The sequence below is a fragment of the Pleurodeles waltl genome, chromosome 8 (genome assembly GCF_031143425.1).
Source record: "Pleurodeles waltl isolate 20211129_DDA chromosome 8, aPleWal1.hap1.20221129, whole genome shotgun sequence".
NCBI classification, from domain to species: Eukaryota; Metazoa; Chordata; class Amphibia; order Caudata; family Salamandridae; genus Pleurodeles; species Pleurodeles waltl.
This window is the reverse complement of record NC_090447.1, coordinates 1,187,196,606-1,187,218,735: the sequence shown is the minus strand read 5'-3', so window position 1 is coordinate 1,187,218,735 and position 22,130 is coordinate 1,187,196,606. Positions and strand designations below refer to the sequence as shown.

General features: G+C 47.3%; 1 protein-coding gene across 1 annotated transcript in view; it reads right to left on the bottom strand.

Moving 5' to 3' along the window:
* Positions 1-22,130, bottom strand: part of VWA8 (von Willebrand factor A domain containing 8) — a 1,423,713-nt gene that overhangs the window by 184,765 nt on the left and 1,216,818 nt on the right. The window lies entirely within an intron of this gene.

The window sequence follows — 22,130 nt, the reverse complement described above, 5'->3', positions numbered from 1 at the left end:
TTCCACTTTGAATATGATAGCCTTCCTGTCACTTTCTCGACTGCAGGACAGTCAAATGCTGACGATATAACCTCCCACGTATGCGGGAGACAATGGCGGACAGACCACAAGGTTAGCACGGCCATGGAGAAGCAGCTTCCACAAGGGGATTCTTTACAGAAAGACTAGTGGACACAACACTTTTACAGGTTTTGGTAAGTTGTGATGATTCACCATAAGTACAGTAGATACAAGGGCAGAAAGTTGCAAACAGCTACAGAGAGTTTGCTTACTAACATTCACATATTCTTTTTTTAGCACAGCATATTTCACCCAAATATGTGTATTCTGCATACCCATAAGACAATGGGACTTTAAAGAAAGTAACACATGCACTCCAATAAACTAAGTGCAGTATGGATTGATAACCACATTAGAGAGCTAAGAATTGCGGAACTGAGAACATACTTGATTCATTTTTCTATTACAAGAATTTATATCTGTAAGACTACAATTTGATTATCAATACAACAGCGAAGTGCTCAGCTTGATTAATTGTAAGAAAAAGGTTATTTTTTGTGTGAGGATATGATTATTTACAGGACCTTTATTATTTAGCTTCAAGGATTAATAAAACCTTACATAAAGTATCCACTCTGTACATTGTAAAGATATTTCAAGTCACAGAGGGGTCCCTTGACCATATAGAGGAACGAGGCAGAAGGCTGAGTTTCTTAATAGGATCATAAGACACCAATTTGACTTTCAATATCCTTTCAATGCACAGCAGGAGGTATTTTATTCCTTATAATATTTGGCCACACCACCACCCTTCCAAAAATAAAATAGAATCCGTTTAATGTAAATAAGATTTAAAAAATACTCTGTGTCGCATTGTGTAGAAACGTGCAGAGATTTGATCTATGAAGCAAAGATCAAGATCATGAGAAACAAGCATTTTCATTGCAATGGGTCTCGCGCTTGCTCGAGTTAGAATTATTAGCGTTGTAAATTCCTAATTGGACTTTTCTTGCCACATAAATTGAAAATTGAAAATAAAACAGTTGACGTAAGCAAGCCAATTCAAAGCGCCATGGCCGCCATGAGCACAAAGAAGAGACACTAAAGGAAAAAGAAGTTTGCTTGCAGTCAAAGGTATTAGCAAACGTGCTATTATCTATGTAACAGGGTCGATGGCAAAGGCGGTAACAAAACTGCCCCAAGGAGGGACAAACGCAAAGCATTTACCAATGATAATAAAGGATTTTTAAAAGGCAAGCCCATACATGAGTGATAGTGATTGGCGTGCAGTGGGTTTGGTTAAAAGCCCAGAGATAGATGTCAACAGGCCAGAACACTTGGGTGCTCGACCTAAAAAATCAAATGCATTCATAAATATCTCTTTATACTGATCACTTTTTCTTTAAACAAAAAAAAACATATCTGAAGAAAGAAAGGCCAGTATCTGTTTTCCTTAGAAAAGATAACCAAGCAATACAATCCCTGTGGTGTGTCTGCGAACCAAGATCATACTAAGAAGTCCTGCTGGACCAGATGGGCAAAATACCCGTCCCTTCGGACCCGACTGTCCAGGTAGCAGTGTTTGGTGGACGTGTATGATGATGCCCACACTGCTGCCTAGCAGATGTCCAGGACTGGAACTCTGCATGCTAACACAGTGGTTGCAGCTGTTGCTCTAGTGGAGTGAGCACGCAAACAGTCCAAGGGTTGCTTCTTAGCCAATGAGCAGTACATTTTAATGCGAAGAACGACCCATCTAGAGATGGTCCTCTTCTGCATTGCCCGACCTTTATCACACCCACATACCCCAAAAAGAGTTGATCATTCATCCAGAACTCTTTGGTATGATCAATGTAGAATGCCAATGTTCTTTTTGGGGTAGTGGAATCTCTTCTCTTCCTTAGAAGGATGCAGGGGTGGGTTAAAAGTAGGCGAGGTGACGGGTTGACCTACATGAAAGGACATTACCACTTTTGGTGGAAAAGGAAGCCCTGGTATGAAGCACCACCTTGTCAGGATGGATAGAAATTAAGAGTGGCTTCCAAGAAGGGGCCTATAGCTCACTCACCCTGCAGGCAGAAGGTATGGCCACAAGGAAGGCTGTTTTTAGAGTGAGAAGTCTGAGCGGACAGTTATGAAATGGCTTGAAAGGAGCACACATCAGAAAAGTAAGAAATAAGTTTAAATCCCATTGGGGCATTATGAACTGCAAAGGTGGACACATATGGGTAAGACCCTTGAGGAATCTACCAACAATAGGAGATTTAAACAAGGGGGGTTGGTCAAATAATCTCAGGAAAGCAGAGATAGCTGACAAGTTGCTCTTGAGGGTGCACAAAGCAGAGCCCTGCTGGGCTAGAGAAAGAATAAACAAGGACTATAGATAGAGGGACAGAGAAGGGGTCAACAGTCTTGTCTGTGCATCATACCACAAATTTGTTTCAACAACAGGCGTATACCGTTTTGGTGGAGGGACGCCTGGCTGCCAAGATAACGTTACAGACTTTGGAAGGAAGTTCAAAAGCTGTTAACTGCGCTGCTTAATACCCACGCAAGAAGGCGGAGACTGGACAGGTTAGGGTGGAGAGCCGTCCCCTGCTGCTGCAACAGAAGAAACTCACAAAGGGGCAGTCTGATCGGAGTACTGATGGCCATGCTCAATAGCTCAGGATACCAGACTTTTCATGCCCAGTCTGAAGCAACAAGAATTACTCGGGCCCAGTCGTTCCTTATCTTCTTGAGAACTCAGGACAGAAGTAGTATTGGCCGAAAGGCGTAAAGGAGCCCTGAGTTCTACTCGAGATGAAAAGCATCCCTGAGTGACTGCCTCTTTGGAAACTCCAATAGGCGAAACAGCTGACATTGCCTCTTCTTTAAGGGGCAAAAAGATCTAACCAAGGCCTTCCCCACTGCTGAAAGAGACCTGGTCCACCTCTGGATGGAGACGCCATTCGTAACTGACCAGACATTGACGGCTGGGTTTGTCTGCTCTGGTGTTCAGAGAGCCTGCCAAATGTTGAGCCACCAGGGAAATGCCCTGATGTTCCAGCCATGTCCAGAGGCTCAGAGCCTCCTGTCAAAGGTTCAACAACCCCATCCCGCCCTGCTTGTTGCAGTACCACATGGCAGTGGTGTTGTCCGTGAACACCTGCACCCCTTTTCCTTTGAGAGAGGGAAGGAATGCTTTTAATGCTAGCCTGATCGCCCTGAGCTCCAAAAGACTGATATGGAGCCCGGACTCCGCTGGAGACCAGACACCTCTGATCTCCGCCTCTCCCATGTGGCCGTCGCATCCCAGGAGTGGTGCATCAGTCACTACTGACAGATCTGGTTGTGGAAGGGAGTGGGATCTGCCTCTGACCTAATCGTGGTTCAAAAGTCACCACTGCAGATCTTGCACAGTTCACTCCAAGATCTGGACCATGTCGGAGAGATTCCCCTGATGATGCGCCCACTGGAACTTCAGGCGCCACTGCAGAGCCTGCATATGCCATCTGGCATGTGTCACCAACAGGATGCAGGAGGCCATGAGGTCCAGCAGCTTCAGAGTTAGTCTCACCGAAATCCAGGATAGAGGCTGAAGCATTGCTATCATAGCCTGAATATCCTAGACTCGCCGCTCGGGAGGATAGGCCCAAAACTGCACTTTGTCCAGAACAGCTTAGATGAAAGAGAGGACCTGGAAGGGAGTCAGGTGTGACTTCAGCACAATTATAGAACAGATGCAGGGGGTCGGCTGTAGTCTGTAGATGAGAGACAACCGTCTGGGGCGAGACCGTCTTCAACAGCCAGTCGTTGAGGTAGGGGAAAACTAAAAAAAACGTGACCTGCACAGATAAGCTGCGACCACCACAATCACTTTGGTGAACACATAAGGGGTGCTGATAAGGCCAAGGAGGAGCTCTGTAAAAGGCTCATGGCCTATAATGAAACACAAGTAATGTCTGTGGGCAGGCAGGACGGGAATAGGGAACTATGCGTCCTACAAGTCTCACGCTACTATCCAGTTTCCTGGGTCCAGGGCAGAAATCACCTAAGCCAGAGTGAACATTTTGTACTTCTCCTTCCTGAGGGAGAGATTGAGGGACCGAAGATCTAGAATAGGGCGGAGCCCCTTGTCTTTTTGGGCACCAGAAAGTAGCAGGAATAACAACCACAACCTACTTCTGGCACAGGGACCCTTCTCTATGGCTCCCTGGGCCAAGAGAGCCCTAACCTCCTCGTGGAGAAGTGCCAGGTGATCCTCTGTCATCTGATCGTAGGTGGTGGCATGGATGGAGAGGGAGTCTAGAAGGGGAGGGAGCAGCCTTTCGGACTATTTGCAAAACCCACCTGTCTGACGTAATGGATTGCCAGCGGGGCAGATGATGGCGAGTCCTGCCTCTTACTGGTCCTTGATGGGGAAGTATCAGACTAGGAAGATTTGGAGGCTGCAGTGGGAGGGGCGGAGGACTGTGCAGACCGCTCGCCCCCTGATCCACAAGGACTTTATATCCCACATCCGTGGCTATGCAGAGGCTGGGCAGTAGGTGTGGCACAGTGGCTGGAGGGAAAGGGACGTGGTTGGGCACCCCTTTAGTAGCTACGAAAGGGGCAAAAAGCAGACTGAGGGGGTCAAGGGGCAGCAGCAAGGCCCAAGAACTTGGCCCTGGCCTGGGACTCCTTAAAGCACTCGAGCGCCGAGTCCGCTTTGTCTCCAAAGGGACGGGTGCCATCGAAGGGCATGTCCATATGCTCGGCTTAGACATCCCCAGAAAAAACAGACATCCTCAACCAAGTGTGGCACCTCAAGGCCACCGTCGATGCAACCAATCTACCTAGTGAGTCAAACGTATCAATGCCAACATTGATTGTGAACTTTTCTGCATCTCTCCCATCAGCAACAGCTTGGAAGAGTATGGCCCGGGCCTCCTCCAGGACCTGTGGCAGCACATGTGCAACCTTGCCTCATAAAGTATGGGAGTAATAGCCCAAGAAGCATGCAACGCTCACGGACCACAATGCCAGGCAGGAGGAGGAAAACATCCTCTTCCCAAGGTGATCCAGTCTTTTGGATTCCCTATCATGAGGTGCGGAAGGGAATGCCCATGAGGATGCAGAGGCTTGGATAACCAAGCTCTCAGTGTTTGGGTGTTGCGTTAGGAACACTGGGTCATTAGGCATTGGTCTATGGCGGCAGGCGATTGTCCTAGTAACAGGAGCCCCTGAGCTGGGTTTGGATCAAGTCCCCAGCAGGACATCAGTGAGGGCTTCATTAAATTGCAAAAGGGGTTCTGAAGAAGAAGCCCCGGCTGAAGCACCTCAGTCAGGAGGTTAGCCCTGACGGGCACCGAGGCCCAGGACCTTGGCTGCTCTCCTCACCACCATGGAATAAGATGCTCTCTCCTCCGTAGCCACAGTAGGAAGAGAAAGCATGCAAGTGTCAGGGGAAGTGTCCAGACCACTGGGTTCACCCAGGTCCATGGAGTCATCAAGCTGGAATTCTAAAGGGTCGAGTGATCCCTCCAAACTCTCACCTTACCCAAACCCATAAGAATAAGGGTCTGGACCTGACCTAGGGATCAAGGTCCCCGTCGAAGTCGGCATTGTGAGACGATGGTCCGAGTCCATGTCAGAGTCGGGAATGAGTATGGGATTGACGCCAACCGCAGGTCTGGGAGGCGTCAGGAGGGTCAATGTCTGACCCATCGTTCAGGGAAGTCGAGGTGACACAACCAATGCCGGTTCGGATCCAAAAACAGATCCCTGGGTGATGGAGATGGACTGCTATAAGATGAGGCGCAGGGCCTTGTAAAGCTCACGTAGTTGGCCAGAGGTGGCTCCGTCTCCCGTAAACTCAGAGAGGCACGGAGCTGACCCAGAAGTAGGCTCCGAGGACAGAGGCCTAGAGCGACAACGCTCCTTTTCCCATTTTGCATCGGCTGAACACAGGGGGGAAGACAAAAAACGCTTGCTCTTCTTTGACTTCTTCTTGTGCTTACCCGCATGTCACAAGAACTTGGAGTGAGATGACGAAGGGTGTGGGCTCCAGTTTACAGGTAAGTACTAGACTTACAGTCCCAGTCTTCGGGGGTTAAGGTGTCCACAGGGCAAAGTTTAGGAAGACACCAAGGGTGCACCACCGTAAACGCGGCTCAGGACAGGTGCAGAGGTCAAAGTTGGCATTGGGCACCTAATGGAATCCTATGGAGACTTGGGTCACAGGTAGGCACCAAACATACATCCTCAGTGGCATGGGGGCAGCCGGATGCAGGGTGTGAACACAGTTTCGGGCACCCAATGGAATCCTATGAGGAAATCTGGTTTCCTAAAGAGGCTGCAGACTTGATCCAGGGACTTGGCTGACAGGTAAGTTGAGGATCCTCTGGATGGCGATGGACCATCAGCTTGGTTCCCCAAGGCCAGGGGGCTACGGGTGCAGGGGTACCTTTAGGCATCGGGTATCTTCACCGGATCCGGTCGCGGCCAGGGGGGTCCTCCGGATTCAGGCTGCAGGCTTTGTCGTGGTGGCCAGGAGGGGGTCAACTGTCGGAATTACCTGGGGACTCTCGGTGGTCAGGTGGACCACCTCTGACCTCTGTCTTTGAATGTGCAGCAAATGTTACAAGATAAAAACAATATATAAAAGCATCTTTATTGCTCATTCACCTTCTGAACCCCAGTATATTTATGTTACGGGTGCTGCAGCAACCCTGAAATCCCTAATTCCAGTGACTATGGCTGAGAGGCTACAACTAAGGATCCTGGTGTTGTCGAGATCCAGAGCAGAAACCAGGGTACATCAAGGACGTTTCGAATGTAATAGTAAATCTATCTAGCTATCACACTTTTAAAAACACAGTCCTAGTCCTCACAGTCTCTGGGTTATGTGATCCCTTCAGAGGAAGACCGACATTTCCTTCATAGGTGAACAAATTGTACTAATCCTTGGGCCATTTCTGGCACACATATGATGAATCCTTCTTAGAGTTCCTTGTCAAACCACAGCTGGATTGAGGTTTGATAAGAAGGACAGCATGCATTGGAAGCAGCCTTGTCTCCCAGGCTGAAGAAGGTGCTGTGGCAGAGAGACCACCAAAATCCTAGAGCTGCTCTTTCCCCACCCCATGCACTGTTCAGGCCTCCTGATGGCAGAAGAATATTGGTCTAAAGCCTAGAGAAGGTTGCAAGGAGCAGTACATCTCTCCCTCTGAATTTTTTTTCTGAAAAGACATCAAGCCCCTTGACTCCGGGATCTATTTATAATCCTGCATTCAGAATGATGGTCTGGTTTCTTAGCTAATCTCACGATACAGAAGCAGCCTGGTCAGGTCAAGTATGCACCACATTCACCTCATGCGCCTCATTCTCTATGCTTGTTTCCTTTCCACATATTTGAGACTTACCCACTTCCCACTTCCAATGCAAGTCCCTTCCAACACATCCAATGATTGAGAGATGCACACATTGTGCACTGGTGAACTGCAGGGTACTCTCATCCATTTCTAGGTTGAGGAACAATGGAGGTCTGACCCCCTGCCCAGTCTATTGGATGCCCCTTTGCTGGGAGTCGGTAGTAAATGGGTCCCTGTAAGTCTGATCCCCTTTCTCCCACCCCCCACATTGGCCTATCTTCTGAGGATGCTGGCGTGGGTATTCATGGCTACCGTCAGTGGTTGGAACCAAATAAAGAAGCCACTTGAGCTCCCTGCTCTCTCAGCTGCCAGGAATGACAATTTCTTACCCAAGCACTCTGACTTCCAGAGGAAATGTCCAACACAAGGACTGAGTCTGACTCTTTCACTGGCTCTTCCTTTCTGGAAAGAAGGAGGGGCAACTAATTGTGTAAGATTCTAACTGCTAATAAAGCAGTATCAGCATAGTTTCACAACCCTTGTCAAGAATATCCAAATGGAAGCTTGAATATTAAGTATGGTCATTACCTATCCTTGGAAGACTTGAACATAGACAGTCAAACACTCAAGATGTTTTGTGTTTCTAAATACACCTTAACTTGAATTATGGCTTCTATCTCTATGAGACTTGAGTTATTAACTTCAATTATGGCTTCTATCTTTATGAGAAGGGTCAAGTTGAGGGCTGGGCCATAAAAAGCACAGGTAGATTGGCTAAAGGGGACTTTCAGCAAGGCAGTCTAAAACAGACCCCAGGATCACAGTAACTCTAGTTGACACAGCATTGCATAGTTTGCAAGTACATGATGTTGCCATTTTGTGTGGGTACAGATAGCACTGTAGCTGAATAAGGAGCCCACAAGCAAGAAAAAAGGCGGATTTGTATTTCAAAGCTAACTAACGCTCAGCACCTCAATAATGGCAGGTAAATGCCCCAGTGTGACTGGATACAAGTGGCATTCTAAACTGGTTTGAATATACACTGAATTGAGAACCCAGAAGGCACAACACATCTCCAATAAATGTTGGAGAAACTGCAAGTGTCCAAGGGGGGATTTGATCTAGTGTGGCGGGGACTATGGACATACAAACATTCTCAAGGGAGCTAATGAGCTGGATCAAAACACTGACGAAAGCAAAGCTCTTTTAATACCTAACTAATATGCTTTTGGGTCTGCACGGTGCACCTATGAAAAGTAGCAAAGTGGGTTACAATGCTGAATGCCATGAGAATGAATCTAGCTTGTCACTAACACACCCCTAAGGAACTGGCTAAGATCAGGAATCATTACACATGGAGAGAGGAAGAGGGAGGAGGGGGGATAAATATGGAGGAACACTCCGTACTTAGCTCCCTATAATTCAAAATACACACGAAAGTACGGGGTTCTCTAAAAGCGGACGTCGCGGATATTAGCGTAGCCCTGGGTTGTATGTATTCCTATTTGGAAGGGTAAAGTCAGTGGAATGTCAGTTGGAAATTACCGAGTGGAACAGCGAGGGGTGGGAAGAAAGGGATTTCCTTTTACGGACTAGGTGGTCTCACACACTATATAGTACATGCTTCATCATTTGACCACCTAGACCCACCCAGGTAGGACAGTGCCACCTGGGCGGACTCAACCTCACTGTTAAAGGAACAGGAGGGAGTGCGTAAATAAACTTGTTTCTGGAAAGATCGGGATCCAGCTAATCTACTGAAAAACTAAAAACACCTAAGCAGACACCTGTGAAGAGCAACAAATTTAATGGTGGTGTCTGACTGGTGTAGTTAAAAAGGGGGGTTGGGACACCTCTGTGAGGACAAGGACTCACAGGGTCACCTAACTAATTACTAGCCAACATGTTTCTGCCCTCAAAAGTGAGCCAATGAAGGTCTCGGGGCATTCGTCAGGGCCTAGGATCCCTACGTCTCACGTTGGAGGGAAATACTCTATGGGGAAATCAAAGAGTGAGAAAATGAAAAATGAATGATCTACATTACCCAAGGAATTACCTTGAGGCGGCCCTTTTCTTAGAGGCAGCTAGCCTCTGGTATCCAGGAGGGGGAGTGTCCCCTTATAGTCACACATACATCAAAGGGGACGCTCGCCGTGTCACAAGCGGTCCAAGGAGAGGACGAAGTAGGCGCACGGCGAGCGTCCCCTTTGATGTATGTGTGACTATAAGGGGACACTCCCCCTCCTGGATACCAGAGGCTAGCTGCCTCTAAGAAAAGGGCCGCCTCAAGGTAATTCCTTGGGTAATGTAGATCATTCATTTTTCATTTTCTCACTCTTTGATTTCCCCATAGAGTATTTCCCTCCAACGTGAGACGTAGGGATCCTAGGCCCTGACGAATGCCCCGAGACCTTCATTGGCTCACTTTTGAGGGCAGAAACATGTTGGCTAGTAATTAGTTAGGTGACCCTGTGAGTCCTTGTCCTCACAGAGGTGTCCCAACCCCCCTTTTTAACTACACCAGTCAGACACCACCATTAAATTTGTTGCTCTTCACAGGTGTCTGCTTAGGTGTTTTTAGTTTTTCAGTAGATTAGCTGGATCCCGATCTTTCCAGAAACAAGTTTATTTACGCACTCCCTCCTGTTCCTTTAACAGTGAGGTTGAGTCCGCCCAGGTGGCACTGTCCTACCTGGGTGGGTCTAGGTGGTCAAATGATGAAGCATGACACTATATAGTGTGTGAGACCACCTAGTCCGTAAAAGGAAATCCCTTTCTTCCCACCCCTCGCTGTTCCACTCGGTAATTTCCAACTGACATTCCACTGACTTTACCCTTCCAAATAGGAATACATACAACCCAGGGCTACGCTAATATCCGCAACGTCCGCTTTTAGAGAACCCCGTACTTTCGTGTGTATTTTTAAGATCAGGAATCTTCATGAAATTCATATTTTAGGAGAGAGAAGTCAAACATAATTTACTGGATAATAAGGCAATTTCTTGGACAAATATGCACAAGTCCAAGATCTGTAATTAAAGCAAGTCTACCTCAAGTCCTTTAAGGATTTCTAGTAGAGCAGAATCATTTATCACCATACACCAAGCAGCAGACAACATAGTTAAGGTTCATAGTTAAGGTTCACATCTTTGAAGTTCAATATAGCTTACTGTGTTATATTTTGGAATGCATGCAATTTGTAACTCATACAATGTACAATGGACACTGAAATAACATCTAGATTTAACTATGCTAAAACACATATTTGTAACTCATACAATGTAATATGCGTACTGGAATGATGTCTAGATTTAACTATGCTAAAAATTCACATTATAATTCATCAATGTACATTAGAAACACATCACCCACTTGATTTTGTATCGGATTAAAAGCACAATAAGTATACAATGGCAAAGAGTATCATCTGGTGGGATCTGCAAAAAGCAATTGTTACACTCCTTTCACGTTCTGTGGAAGAATTGGGATACTGTGTAGACCAAAACAGTCTTTGGAAAGATAATGTATACTCTATTCACCAGTATGACCAGCAATCACCACCATAATCTTGGTGAACACCTGAGGGGCACTGGTAAGGCCAAAGGGGAGCACAGTGAACTGAAAGTGCTTGTAGTCTACCATGCATCTCAAGTAACGTCTGCGGGCAGGCAGGGTGGGATTATGACATTATTACTGCATTGGCAGCACAAGACCCATCCCGGTTACCAACGACAGCAGCAATGTAAACAAAACAAAGACTAGAGCACTTTTGAAACAGCTCCGCGGCCTAGGCCGCACCGGTTAATGTCAATGTCAACCACGATAATAACATGCACAGCAGTGCTGCTGCACTGTGAAATGAAGCCCAGACTCTCACTCCCACACACTTACTCTGCACCGGTATGCAGTGCCACAGATGTCAGCCACGCTCACCTACATGCACTCGCTCGCTTCCAGCACCCTAATAGGGTACTCTGACAACTGGCAGATGAGGTATAAATGAGTTTGCAGATCCCTCTTGGACCCAAACCTTCCTCTACCCTCCAACCAATCCCTGCCTCCTCAGAATTGGAAATGAAACAACCTTTCCCCGGATACTAGGCAGCTTGTGGCTGGTGGTTACACTTAGTCAAGATCCCGGGGCAAAGGTACAGGGGACGAAGTAGAGAATGGCTGATCAGGCAACAGTTGGCAAATGGAGGTTTGGCCCCCACTTGGGAAGTTCACTCAGGGATCTCCACACTGGCCTTCTGGGGCAGGCCCCGGTCTGCAAAGCACAGGGGGAGGGTAGTCTTAGGACACTTTGTTGACAGTGGCACCCAGCCAGGCCATACACTCCACTTCAAAGACAATTATCAATTCAGCACCTCCCAGGACAGGAGGCACCACATGTGGGGCGGGATGACTTGGACCGCCCCAGGCATCCCAGTTGCACAGGAAGAGTTTACCAAATTCCGGGCCCTCCTGGTATGGGCCCAACGTCTGGTGAGAGATGACCTGAGTCTCACCAGACACTTCCGAACAGAGATCCAAAGTGCCCAATGCAGAGCCTCCCTCGGATGACGCCCAACGTCTGGTGTGCAATGACTTGAGTTCCACAGACAATCCCGCTTGCACACAAGAAGTTACCAATGCAGTGACTCAGTGGAATGAGGCATAGCACCTGGTGCACGATGAACTGAGTCGCACCAGACAGTCCCACTGCACAACAAAAGTACCACTGCCATGCCTCCCTGAAATGAGACACAACCACTGGTGCGCAATGACTTGCTTCACACCAGACAATCTTGCTGCACACAAAAAGTTATTACTGCCATACCTCCCTGGAACGAGGCACAACATCTGGTGCATGATGACTTGCATCATACCAGGCACTTCTAAACACACAATCAGTTCCCGTTCCGTACCTCAATGGAATGAGGCACAACGTCTGGTGCACGATGACTGGAGCTGCGCCAGACCAATCCGGTCACACACATAGAGACTCCAGTTCAGCTGTACCGAACAACACAGAATGGGTCACTGCTCCAGGTTCGCTCTCATCTCTGAATGTCGCAACCAGTGACACGGACACCGCACACAATGAGCGTGCAGTCGGTTGTCTCAAACGAGAAATGCAATACACTCGACAATTGCCACACAGGGTCCTGCAACCAGTGATCTGTTCACTACCAATCAAACACTTATGCGTGATGTGGCCCCACGATGAAATGGCACACTCCCTGAATGTGGGCTGTACTTTGCAGGTCCCGCATCAGGCAAATATGATTTACAAGTCCAATACTTAGTGCAAAGCTCACACCGCTGCTACCAGGTGGAATGCAGCAGATGACATAGATGCGTAGGAGGGCACCGCTCCCCAGGTGACACGGTCGATGGTGTAGGTCCCTCGCAGGAGTTCCTTGATGTCACTGAGACCTCCACACAGACCAGGGGGAAGCAAACAAGCCCTTGGAGAACACATTTCAGTGTCACAGAACAGCAAGCAGTGTGACCAGACCAGCCAAGATGCAGGAAGGGTGAGTAATCTCTTCCCAGGACAGTAAATACTCCTGTGCACAACAGAATCCTCTGATAGTGTGCACCATGCAGTACTGCACCACGCAGTACTGGAACTCCGTCCTGCACTCCTGCACGTGTATCTCTAGATTGCTAAAGTGGGGTCCCCCCAGTTATACTGAAGTGGGTCTTTGAAGTTGGGGTGGTTCAAAGGTTTCCCCCTTCAAACCATAGAGGTCTCCCCTAAGTTTCAGTCCTGTGTGCCATGGTGCCCGGGATGTAGATCCTTGTCTTTAGTGGTGTCATGATCTGACTCAGAGAGGCTAAGTGTCAAATCCTCTCCCTCCAATCTATCCAGCCAGGCCCTCAGATGGTAGGGGTCTGTCATTTCAATTGTCCAAGTTTTATAGCTGTAGTTGGGGAATGAAAGATGTATTTTCCCCCAGCCCCTAGTGAAATGAAGCTTGAATTGAAAAGGCACACAAAAGGGATTTTAGAACATGGAAATGCACACTTTCTAGAAGTGGCATTTCCAAGGTATTACTGAAAAAAACACCTTTACCATTGGAAATGGTTTGTCTTTAGAAATCTAATGGTAGTAAACATTATGAGGCTGCTCCACTGCAATTCACTATTGCAGCTAGGATTAATTTCTAAACTTTCCCTGATATTAACCTATAGGAACAGCAGCTCTCAATGGCAGTGAAAACACACATGGGCCTTCTTCAGTCCATGGGCACATGTGCCCTAGCACACGCACGTGCCTGGGGGGCAGCCTGGTCACAAGCTTTAAGAACAACCCAAGGACGCAAGTGTGCCCATACAGGACTGCTGTGTCAGGTTCAGGACATAGATAAAAAAAAAACTAATGTACAAGTGTGCACATACTGGCAAGTTGTGTCAGGCTCAGTATACATATGAAAACGCCAATGTGCAAGTGTTCACATACTGGCAAGCCCTGCTAGGCTTAGTATACACACAAAAATGCCAATGTGCAAGTGTGCACATACTGGCAGGCCATGCCAGGCTCAGTATATGCATGAAAACACCAATGGGCAAATGTGCACATACCGGTAGGCCATTCTAGGCTCAGTATATAACTGAAAACACCAATGTGCAAGTGTTAACATATAGGCAAGCTATGCTAGGCTCAGTATATACAGGAAAACACCAAAGTGCAAGTGTGCACATACTGGTAGGCACGCTTTACTAACTTATGTAGGGAGGGCACACAAACTTTCACACTGTACTTACAGTGGGTAAGTCCCGAGAGCCCTAAGGCCACTCAAACAAGATCAGCATAACCCCCTGAAAAAAGCAAAAAGGTTTAGGGAACTACTATCTCCGCGTGTCGGGTCTAACAGGGGCTCAGGATCTGACATAGGAGGCAAGGCTCCTGCCGCGTCGGAATCAGCATCGTATAATGCCCATCTGGCTGTGTGTTGGAAGCGGGGATTACAATGGGGATGCCGCCCTCCCTGGGCGCAGAAGGCGAGGGAGTGTCGGAGTAAGGTCCAAGGTCAGGGAAGGTCAGGATGATACGACCAATGTCGGTCCAGATCCAGGTCTGGATACCTGGGTGCCTTTCAGTGCGTGCATAGAAGCTGCTGGTGTTTTACCCAAAGGGGCCCCTTATGACTCCATGGGGCCCGAAAGCGCTCCAGAAATGTCAGACTGCCCCCAAAAAAATGCGCAAGGCATCGTAAAACTTTCTATGTTGGGTAGGGGTCGCTCCAGCTCCCAGAAACTCAGGGAAGTGCAGTGTCAGCTCAGGCGCAGGCTCTGCACAGTGAGGCCTAGAGCATAGATGCTCCCTCATCTTGTCGGACGAAAGATGAAGATAAGTTGAAGAACACTTCAACTTCTTACATTTCTTCTTGTGCATCAACTTACATGATTGCCCTGAGGACTTGGAGTGGGACGACAACTAAGAAGGACTCCGCGACCGAACCCAGGTCCCTTCATCTTGACCAAGATCCCCACTTGTGTAGAGTTGAGGGTCGGTCTGCCAACAGCTCCAGAGACAGCCGTCAGATGCAGGCCCCAAAGATACATGAAGTGCGGATCCATCACGGACCTCACCTGATGACAAGAACCAGAGGGTTAAATCCGGTCTTCCTCAATGACATCCTCAATGCCCCAGGAGTTGAAAACTCCAAAAAATCTTCAACAAAAAGTAAAAAAATGCAGTCAAAAATGACTGAGGGGTAGCGCTCTTTGGATCAGTGCTAGCTGGCATGGAAAGAAAAGAACTGGTGTCAGTGCGTCGGTGGAGCCTATGTAGGAACCGTGACATCCTATCCAGCACAGACGATGACAGACGTGGAGCCGATCGGCGGCATCTAATGGCACGCAGGGGGACTGCTCACAAAAAAAAGTCTGGATCCAGTCTGACGCCTGGAAGAAATTCAAATGTAAGGAATCTGCAACTAGAAGTCTCTTTAAGATATATATATATATATATATATATGTATATATATATATATATATACACATATACACATATATACACATATACATAAGTCATCAACCCTTATGCTTTTGCCCCTTCAAGGTCCTCACGCTGCTGATGCACAGTGGGGGCAAGAGGTACCCAAAATATATTCCAACCAGTGATGCTTACTGGAGAAAGAAACATGCTCCATAATTGGGGCTTGCAGAACTATTGCATATTTGCCTCTGATGTATTTACAGGTATTATCTGTTTACGTTGATTTACTTGTTACATGGATTCCTCATAGTTCCTTTGTGATTATAATAATTAAAATACAAAAAGGAATTAATTGTATTTGTTATATGGAGAGCTGTATGAATTTTCTTTAAAATCGGCTCCATTCTAATATGGCAAAACTGTTGGTCATTGTATTGTGCACTGTTGAAGCATTGTTGCTGTTGATGAACTCATTATAAGCACTTGTTTGAAGTATGGCCACTAACCTGTGATCAAGGCCAAAGCACAGCTGAAACGTGTTGGGTATTTGTAATCAGTTTATAATAAAGAACTACTTGCATATTTATCCGGAGTACATGTCGTTGTATGCTGAGAAATAAACATCACTGTCTGGAATTTTGGAATATATATATATATACGCACACACTTGAATAAGCAAAGGTTACAGGGATGTTAGTTAGGCTCACATTTTAAAGGTACAAAACCATAGAAATTTACCTGGTAGAGCTAGAGTTATCTCAAGTAACTATAACTCATCCCCTAAGGCAACTATAACTTGCACCCCCCGCCATGCACAGTTTTTTAGTCAAAAATGTTACTGCAAATATGACACTGATATTATCAATGATGTCATCAAAGATGCAGTCATTTTTTAGGTAATTAGCAGTGCTTGGCAAAAGCCCGCACTTGTTTCTTCTTTTTTTTTTTTCTCGCCGTATCCACTGCAAATCGAAGTGAAAATGTATAAAAATGCTTCTTAGGTCTGGAGGCGTCCCTCTGGGACCACAGTACCAGAGCTAAGGGGTCAGGGTGACTCTACCGTGGGCCATTTTCCTTTTTTTTTTTTTACATTTGTTCTGGGACTCAGCTGAAGCCGAGTCCCAAGATGGCTCCCAACACTTTCTGGTTTAAAGTGTTGGCAGCCAATCAGAGCTGTGCATTTGTCATGCATGAGCTCTTAATGTTCTCAAAGTTGTCACTGCCAGTTATATACAAATGTGTTTCCCCTTTAATATCTCAAAAACTTCTGATTTACACTAAATAAGAGAAAGCATAATCTGCATACTGAAAGTTAGCTTTCTGCACACTTGGTTTAATTCCGTCTAGTGGTTCGGGCTGTAGTCATGTTCAAAATTCTTATGGGAATTAACATGGGAAATGCAACTTGTTTTTTAGCTCCACCCCCTTTCTCTTGGCCCCCGCTTGACTGATCACCCCACAAATTTCAGTGCACAACAAGACTCACGGGCACTTGTTTTGGAAAATGTTGTGGATTAATCAAACAGTGTCCAAGTTATAGGCAAGTCAAAAATGCTAAAAATGCTTTTTCTTCGGAAACATGGTCCTAACTATAACTACCTAGTGGCGAACTCCTGTAGGTAAAATATATATATATATATATATATATATATATATATATATATATATATATAAATTATTTGGACCGATCCTTTGTCTTTAAAGTATGGGCTATGAGGGATCTGAAAGGGGCATCACTTCCTGTGATAAACCTTTGTGTGACGTCATAGTGAATTGTCTATCCATATTCAACACCTCCTGTTCTCACAATAATTTTTAAAACGTACCCTCACTGTAGTACTGCACCAAGCTTGTAAGAGGCAGCATAGTATGTGGTTGAATGTTAACAGTTTATAAGACAGTGGGGGTCATTACAACCTCGGCGGTCTGCCTTGCAGACCGCCGAGGTTGCGGGAGCCAGTATACCGCCGCCAGGCTGGCTCCGTATTTTGACTGTTCCGCTGGGTCAGCGGACGGTAACTCTGTTACCGTCCGGCTGGCCCAGCGGAAAAGTCACATCAACATTGCCGCCGGCTCGTAATTGAGCCGGCGGCAAATGCTGATGTGCAGCGGGTGCAGTAGCACCCGTCGCGCATTTCACTGCCCGAAATTCGAGCAGTGAAATGCGCGACGGGGCTCTGCCTGGGGGCCCCTGCACTGCCCATGCCTGAGTCCCCTTACCGCAATCCTCTTCCTGGCGGTGCAAACCGCCAGAAACAGGCTGGCGGTAGGGGAGTCATAATCCCCAGGGCAGCGCTGCCCTGGGGGATTATCACCGCCGGGGCAAAAATGGCGAAATACCGCTGGCCCCGGCGGTGCGACCGCGGCAGTACCGCCGCGGTCAAAATATGGGTTTTCGTACCGCCAGCCTGTTGGCAGTACGAACGCCACTTTAACCCTGGCGGTCGGTGCCGCCAGGGTTGTAATGACCCCCAGTGTGTTTTAGTGTGTTTTTCAGACATCACAGCTAAAACACTGTGAAAAACTGTCATTATTACACACAGCCTTTTACATTTGTTTTGTCGTGTCTCAAGGGGCGTAGCTTCGGGAGGGGGGGGGGTTGTTTGTGGTGTTACACACCAGAAAATGTATTTTCTTTATAAATAGTTGGGTACAGGTGCTTTCAGAGGGGTATTGGGAGATATCAGTCGGATTTCAGCAGCAATTTTACATACACTGTCAAAAGACGCATGCACATGCGTGAAAGTTCTCAAAATATTGGTTATTTTACAGAAAATTGTGTTTTCTTTCTTAGTACTACTACCAAACCGCACCCCTCTCCCTTTCCACTGCCTCTTGTGCCCCACTCATGCACTCTGCTTGTCCTATAATGTATTTAAACATTGTTGGACCTGGCCTTTTTACAGGGTAATCCCCAAACTTTGTGCCTCCTTCCTCCTATTTTTTCTGACCTGTTGTTGGCTTTTGAACTCTGGGCACTTTACCACTGCTAACCAGTGCTAAAGTGCATAAGCTCTCTGTGTAAATTGTACTGTTGATTGGTTTATCCATGATTGGCTATTTGATTTGCTTGTAAGACCCTAGTAGAGTGCACTATATGTGCCTAGGGCCTGTAGATTAAATGCTACTAGTGGGCCTGCAGCACTGGTTGTGCCACCCACTTAAGTAGCCCCTTAACCTTGTCTCAGGCCTGCCATTGCAAGGCCTGTGTGTGCGGTTTCACTGCCACTTCGACTTGGCATTTAAAAGTACTTGCCAAGCCTAAAACTCCCCTTTTTCTACATATAAGTCACCCCTACTGTGTGCCCTAGGTAACCCCTAGAGCAGGGTGCTGTGTGGGTAAAAGGCAGGACATGTACCTGTGTAGTTTTCATGTCCTGGAAGTGTAAAACACCTAAATTCATTTTTACACTACTGTGAGGCCTGCTCCCTTCAAAGGCTAACATTGGGGCTGCCCTCATACATTATTGAAGTGGTAGCTGCTGATCTGAAAGGAGTAGGAAGGTCATATTTAGTATGGCCAGAATGTTAATACTTTAGCAACACAAAAGGATGATGGACGGAGTGCTGACAATGCAAACACACAGCACCCGTTCACAGATCTGGTTTTAATCCATCGTTCTTTTGCTCACCATGCCACCCCAGTTTGGACCCAGCCATATGCAAATCAGTCTTGACCCTGTTCCTCATGGGAACAGTCCAGCCCGAAATGCCAGGCCAGGTCCTCCCTGGACCAGAAACAAGCATCCTAGGACCGGTTTCAGGGTATCACCCTTCTTCAGCCAGGCTATCTTGATTCCAGTGGCACAGTGAGCAAGGGACCCACGTCTGGGCAGGCCCTTCCCACTTGGGGCAACTTTAGCAACACAAAAGGATGATGGACGGAGTGCTGACAATGCAAACACACACCCCCAGTCACAGATCTGGATTTAATCCATCGTTCTTCTGCTCACCATGCCACCCCAGTTTGGACCCAGCCATATGCAAATCAGTCTTGACCCTGTTCCTCATGGGAACAGTCCAGTCCGAACTGCCAGGCCAGGTCCTCCCTGGACCGGAAACAAGCATCCTAGGACCGGTTTCAGGGTATCACCCTTCTTCAGCCAGGCTAGCTTGATTCCAGTGGCACAGTGAGCAAGGGACCCACGTCTGGGCATACCCTTCCCACTTGGGGCAACTTTAGCAACACAAAAGGATGATGGACGGAGTGCTGACAATGCAAACACACACCCCCAGTCACAGATCTGGGTTTAATCCATTGTTCTTTTGCTCACCATGCCACCCCAGCTTGGACCCAGCCATTTGCAAATCAGTCTTGACCCTGTTCCTCATGGGAACAGTCCAGCCCGAACTGCCAGGCCAGGTATGGTATGCCCAGACGTGGGTCCCTTGCTCGCTGCACCACTGGATTCAAGCTAGCCTGGCTGAAGAAGGGTAGGACCTGGCCTAGCAGTTCGGGCTGGACTGTTCCCATGGGGAACAGTGTCAAGACTGATTTGCATATGGCTGGGTCCAAACTGGGGTGACGTGGCGAGCAAAATAACGATGGATTAAACCCAGATCTGTGACTGGGGGTGAGTGTTTGAAAAGTTTCAACACTCCATCTGTTAGAAATTGGTTTTTTGGTTGGCAGTCAGGTTACCCTCTGTCCAAGCAGGAACCCTCACTCTAGTCAGGGTAAGTCACACACAATCCAAAATTAGCCTGTGCCCACCCTCTGGTAGCTTGGCACGAGCAGTCAGGCTTAACTTAGAAGGCAATGTGTAAAGCATTTGTGCAATAAATCATACAATACCATAATATAGCACCACAAAAATACACCACACAGTGTTTAGAAAAATATATAATATTTATCTGGGTATTTGCAGGTCAAAACGATTAAAGATGCAATATGAATTTGTGAAGATATCACTGAAAAGTGATATAAAGTGTCTTAAGTCTTTAAAAAGCAAACAAAGTCTCTTTCAAGCACAAAGTACCTGGTTTCTTGTGGAAAATCTCCGCAAAGGGCCGCAGAAGAAGAGATACGGGGAAAAATGGTGTGTGCGTCGATTTCTCCCCAGCACACACGGACTTGCGTCGTTATTTTTCACGCGGGGAAGTCGTGCGTCGTTTTCCGGCACGCAGACAGTCTCTTTCTGTGGATCGCGGGGATTACCAGATGTCCCGGGTCTGTGCGTGGATTCTCCTGCTTGTTTTCCGGCTGCGCGTCGTTCCGCGGGGCTATGCGTCAAAATTTCACTCTCACGGCAGGCGTCGCGTCGATTTCTCCTTGGAAGTCGGGCGGCGTTGTCCTTGCGAGGCCGTACGTCAAAGTTTCGGTCGTCCCGAAGGCGTCGCGTCGATCAGCGTCGATGTGCGGCGTTTTTCTCACCGCGGAACAAGCTGTGCGTCAAAAATTTCAGCGCACGAAGCGTCCAAGTGAAAGAGAGAAGTCTTTTTGGTCCTGAGACTTCAGGGAACAGGAGGCAAGCTCTATCCAAGCCCTTGGAGAGCACTTTTACAGCCAGACAAGAGTTCAGCAAGGCAGCAGGCCAACAGCAAGGCAGCAGTCCTTTGTAGAAAAGCAGACAGCTGAGTCCTTTGAGCAGCCAGGCAGTTCTTCTTGGCAGGATGTAGTTTCTGGTTCAGGTTTCTTCTCCAGCAAGTGTCTGATGAGGTAGGGCAGAGGCCCTGTTTTATACTAAGTTGTGCCTTTGAAGTGGGGGTGACTTCAAAGAGTGTCTAAGAAATGCACCAAGCCCCCTTTCAGTTCAATCCTGTCTGCCAGAGTCCCAGTAGGGGGTGTGGCAGTCTTTTGTGTGAGGGCAGGCCCTCCACCCTCCCAGCCGAGGAAGACCCATTCAAAATGCAGATGTATGCAAGTGAGGCTGAGTACCCTGTGTTTGGGGTGTGTCTGAGTGAATGCACAAGGAGCTGTCAACTAAACCTAGCCAGACGTGGATTGAAGGGCACAACAAGATTTTAGTGCAAAGAAGTGCTCACTTTCTAAAAGTGGCCTTTCTAGAATAGTAATATTAAATCCGACTTCACCAGTCAGCAGGATTTTATATTACCATTCTGGCCATACTAAATATGACCTTCCTGCTCCTTTCAGATCAGCAGCTGCCACTTCAACAGTGTATGAGGGCAGCCCCAATGTTAGCCTATGAAGGGAGCAGGCCTCACAGTAGTGTAAAAACGAATTTAGGAGTTTTACACTACCAGAACATATAACTACACAGGTACATGTCCTGCCTTTTACCCACACAGCACCCTGCTCTAGGGGTTACATAGGGCGCACATTAGGGGTGACTTTTATGTAGAAAAAGGGGAGTTCTAAGCTTGGCAAGTACTTTTAAATGCCAAGTCGAAGTGGCAGTGAAACTGCACACACAGGCCTTGCAATGGCAGGCCTGAGACAAGGTTAAGGGGCTACTGAAGTGGGTGGCACAACCAGTGCTGCAGGCCCACTAGTAGCATTTAATCTACAGGCCCTAGGCACACAGTGCACTCTACTAGGGACTTATAAGTAAATTAAATAGCCAATCATGGATAAACCAATCAATAGTACAATTTACACAGAGAGCATATGCACTTTAGCACTGGTTAGCAGTGGTAAAGTGCCCAGAGGTCAAAAGCCAACAACAACAGGTCAGAAAAAATAGGAGGAAGGAGGCAAAAAGTTTGGGGATGACCCCGTCAAAAAGCCAGGTCCAACACCATCCATCATTTTATTTTGTTTTGTGATGTTGCTTTGTGTGCCCTAAGTGGCAGCGGTATGCCCAGACGTGGGTCCCTTGCTCGCTGCGCCACTGGATTCAAGCTAGCCTGGCTGAAGAAGGGTGATACCCTGAAACCGGTCCCAGGATGCTTGTTTCCTGTCC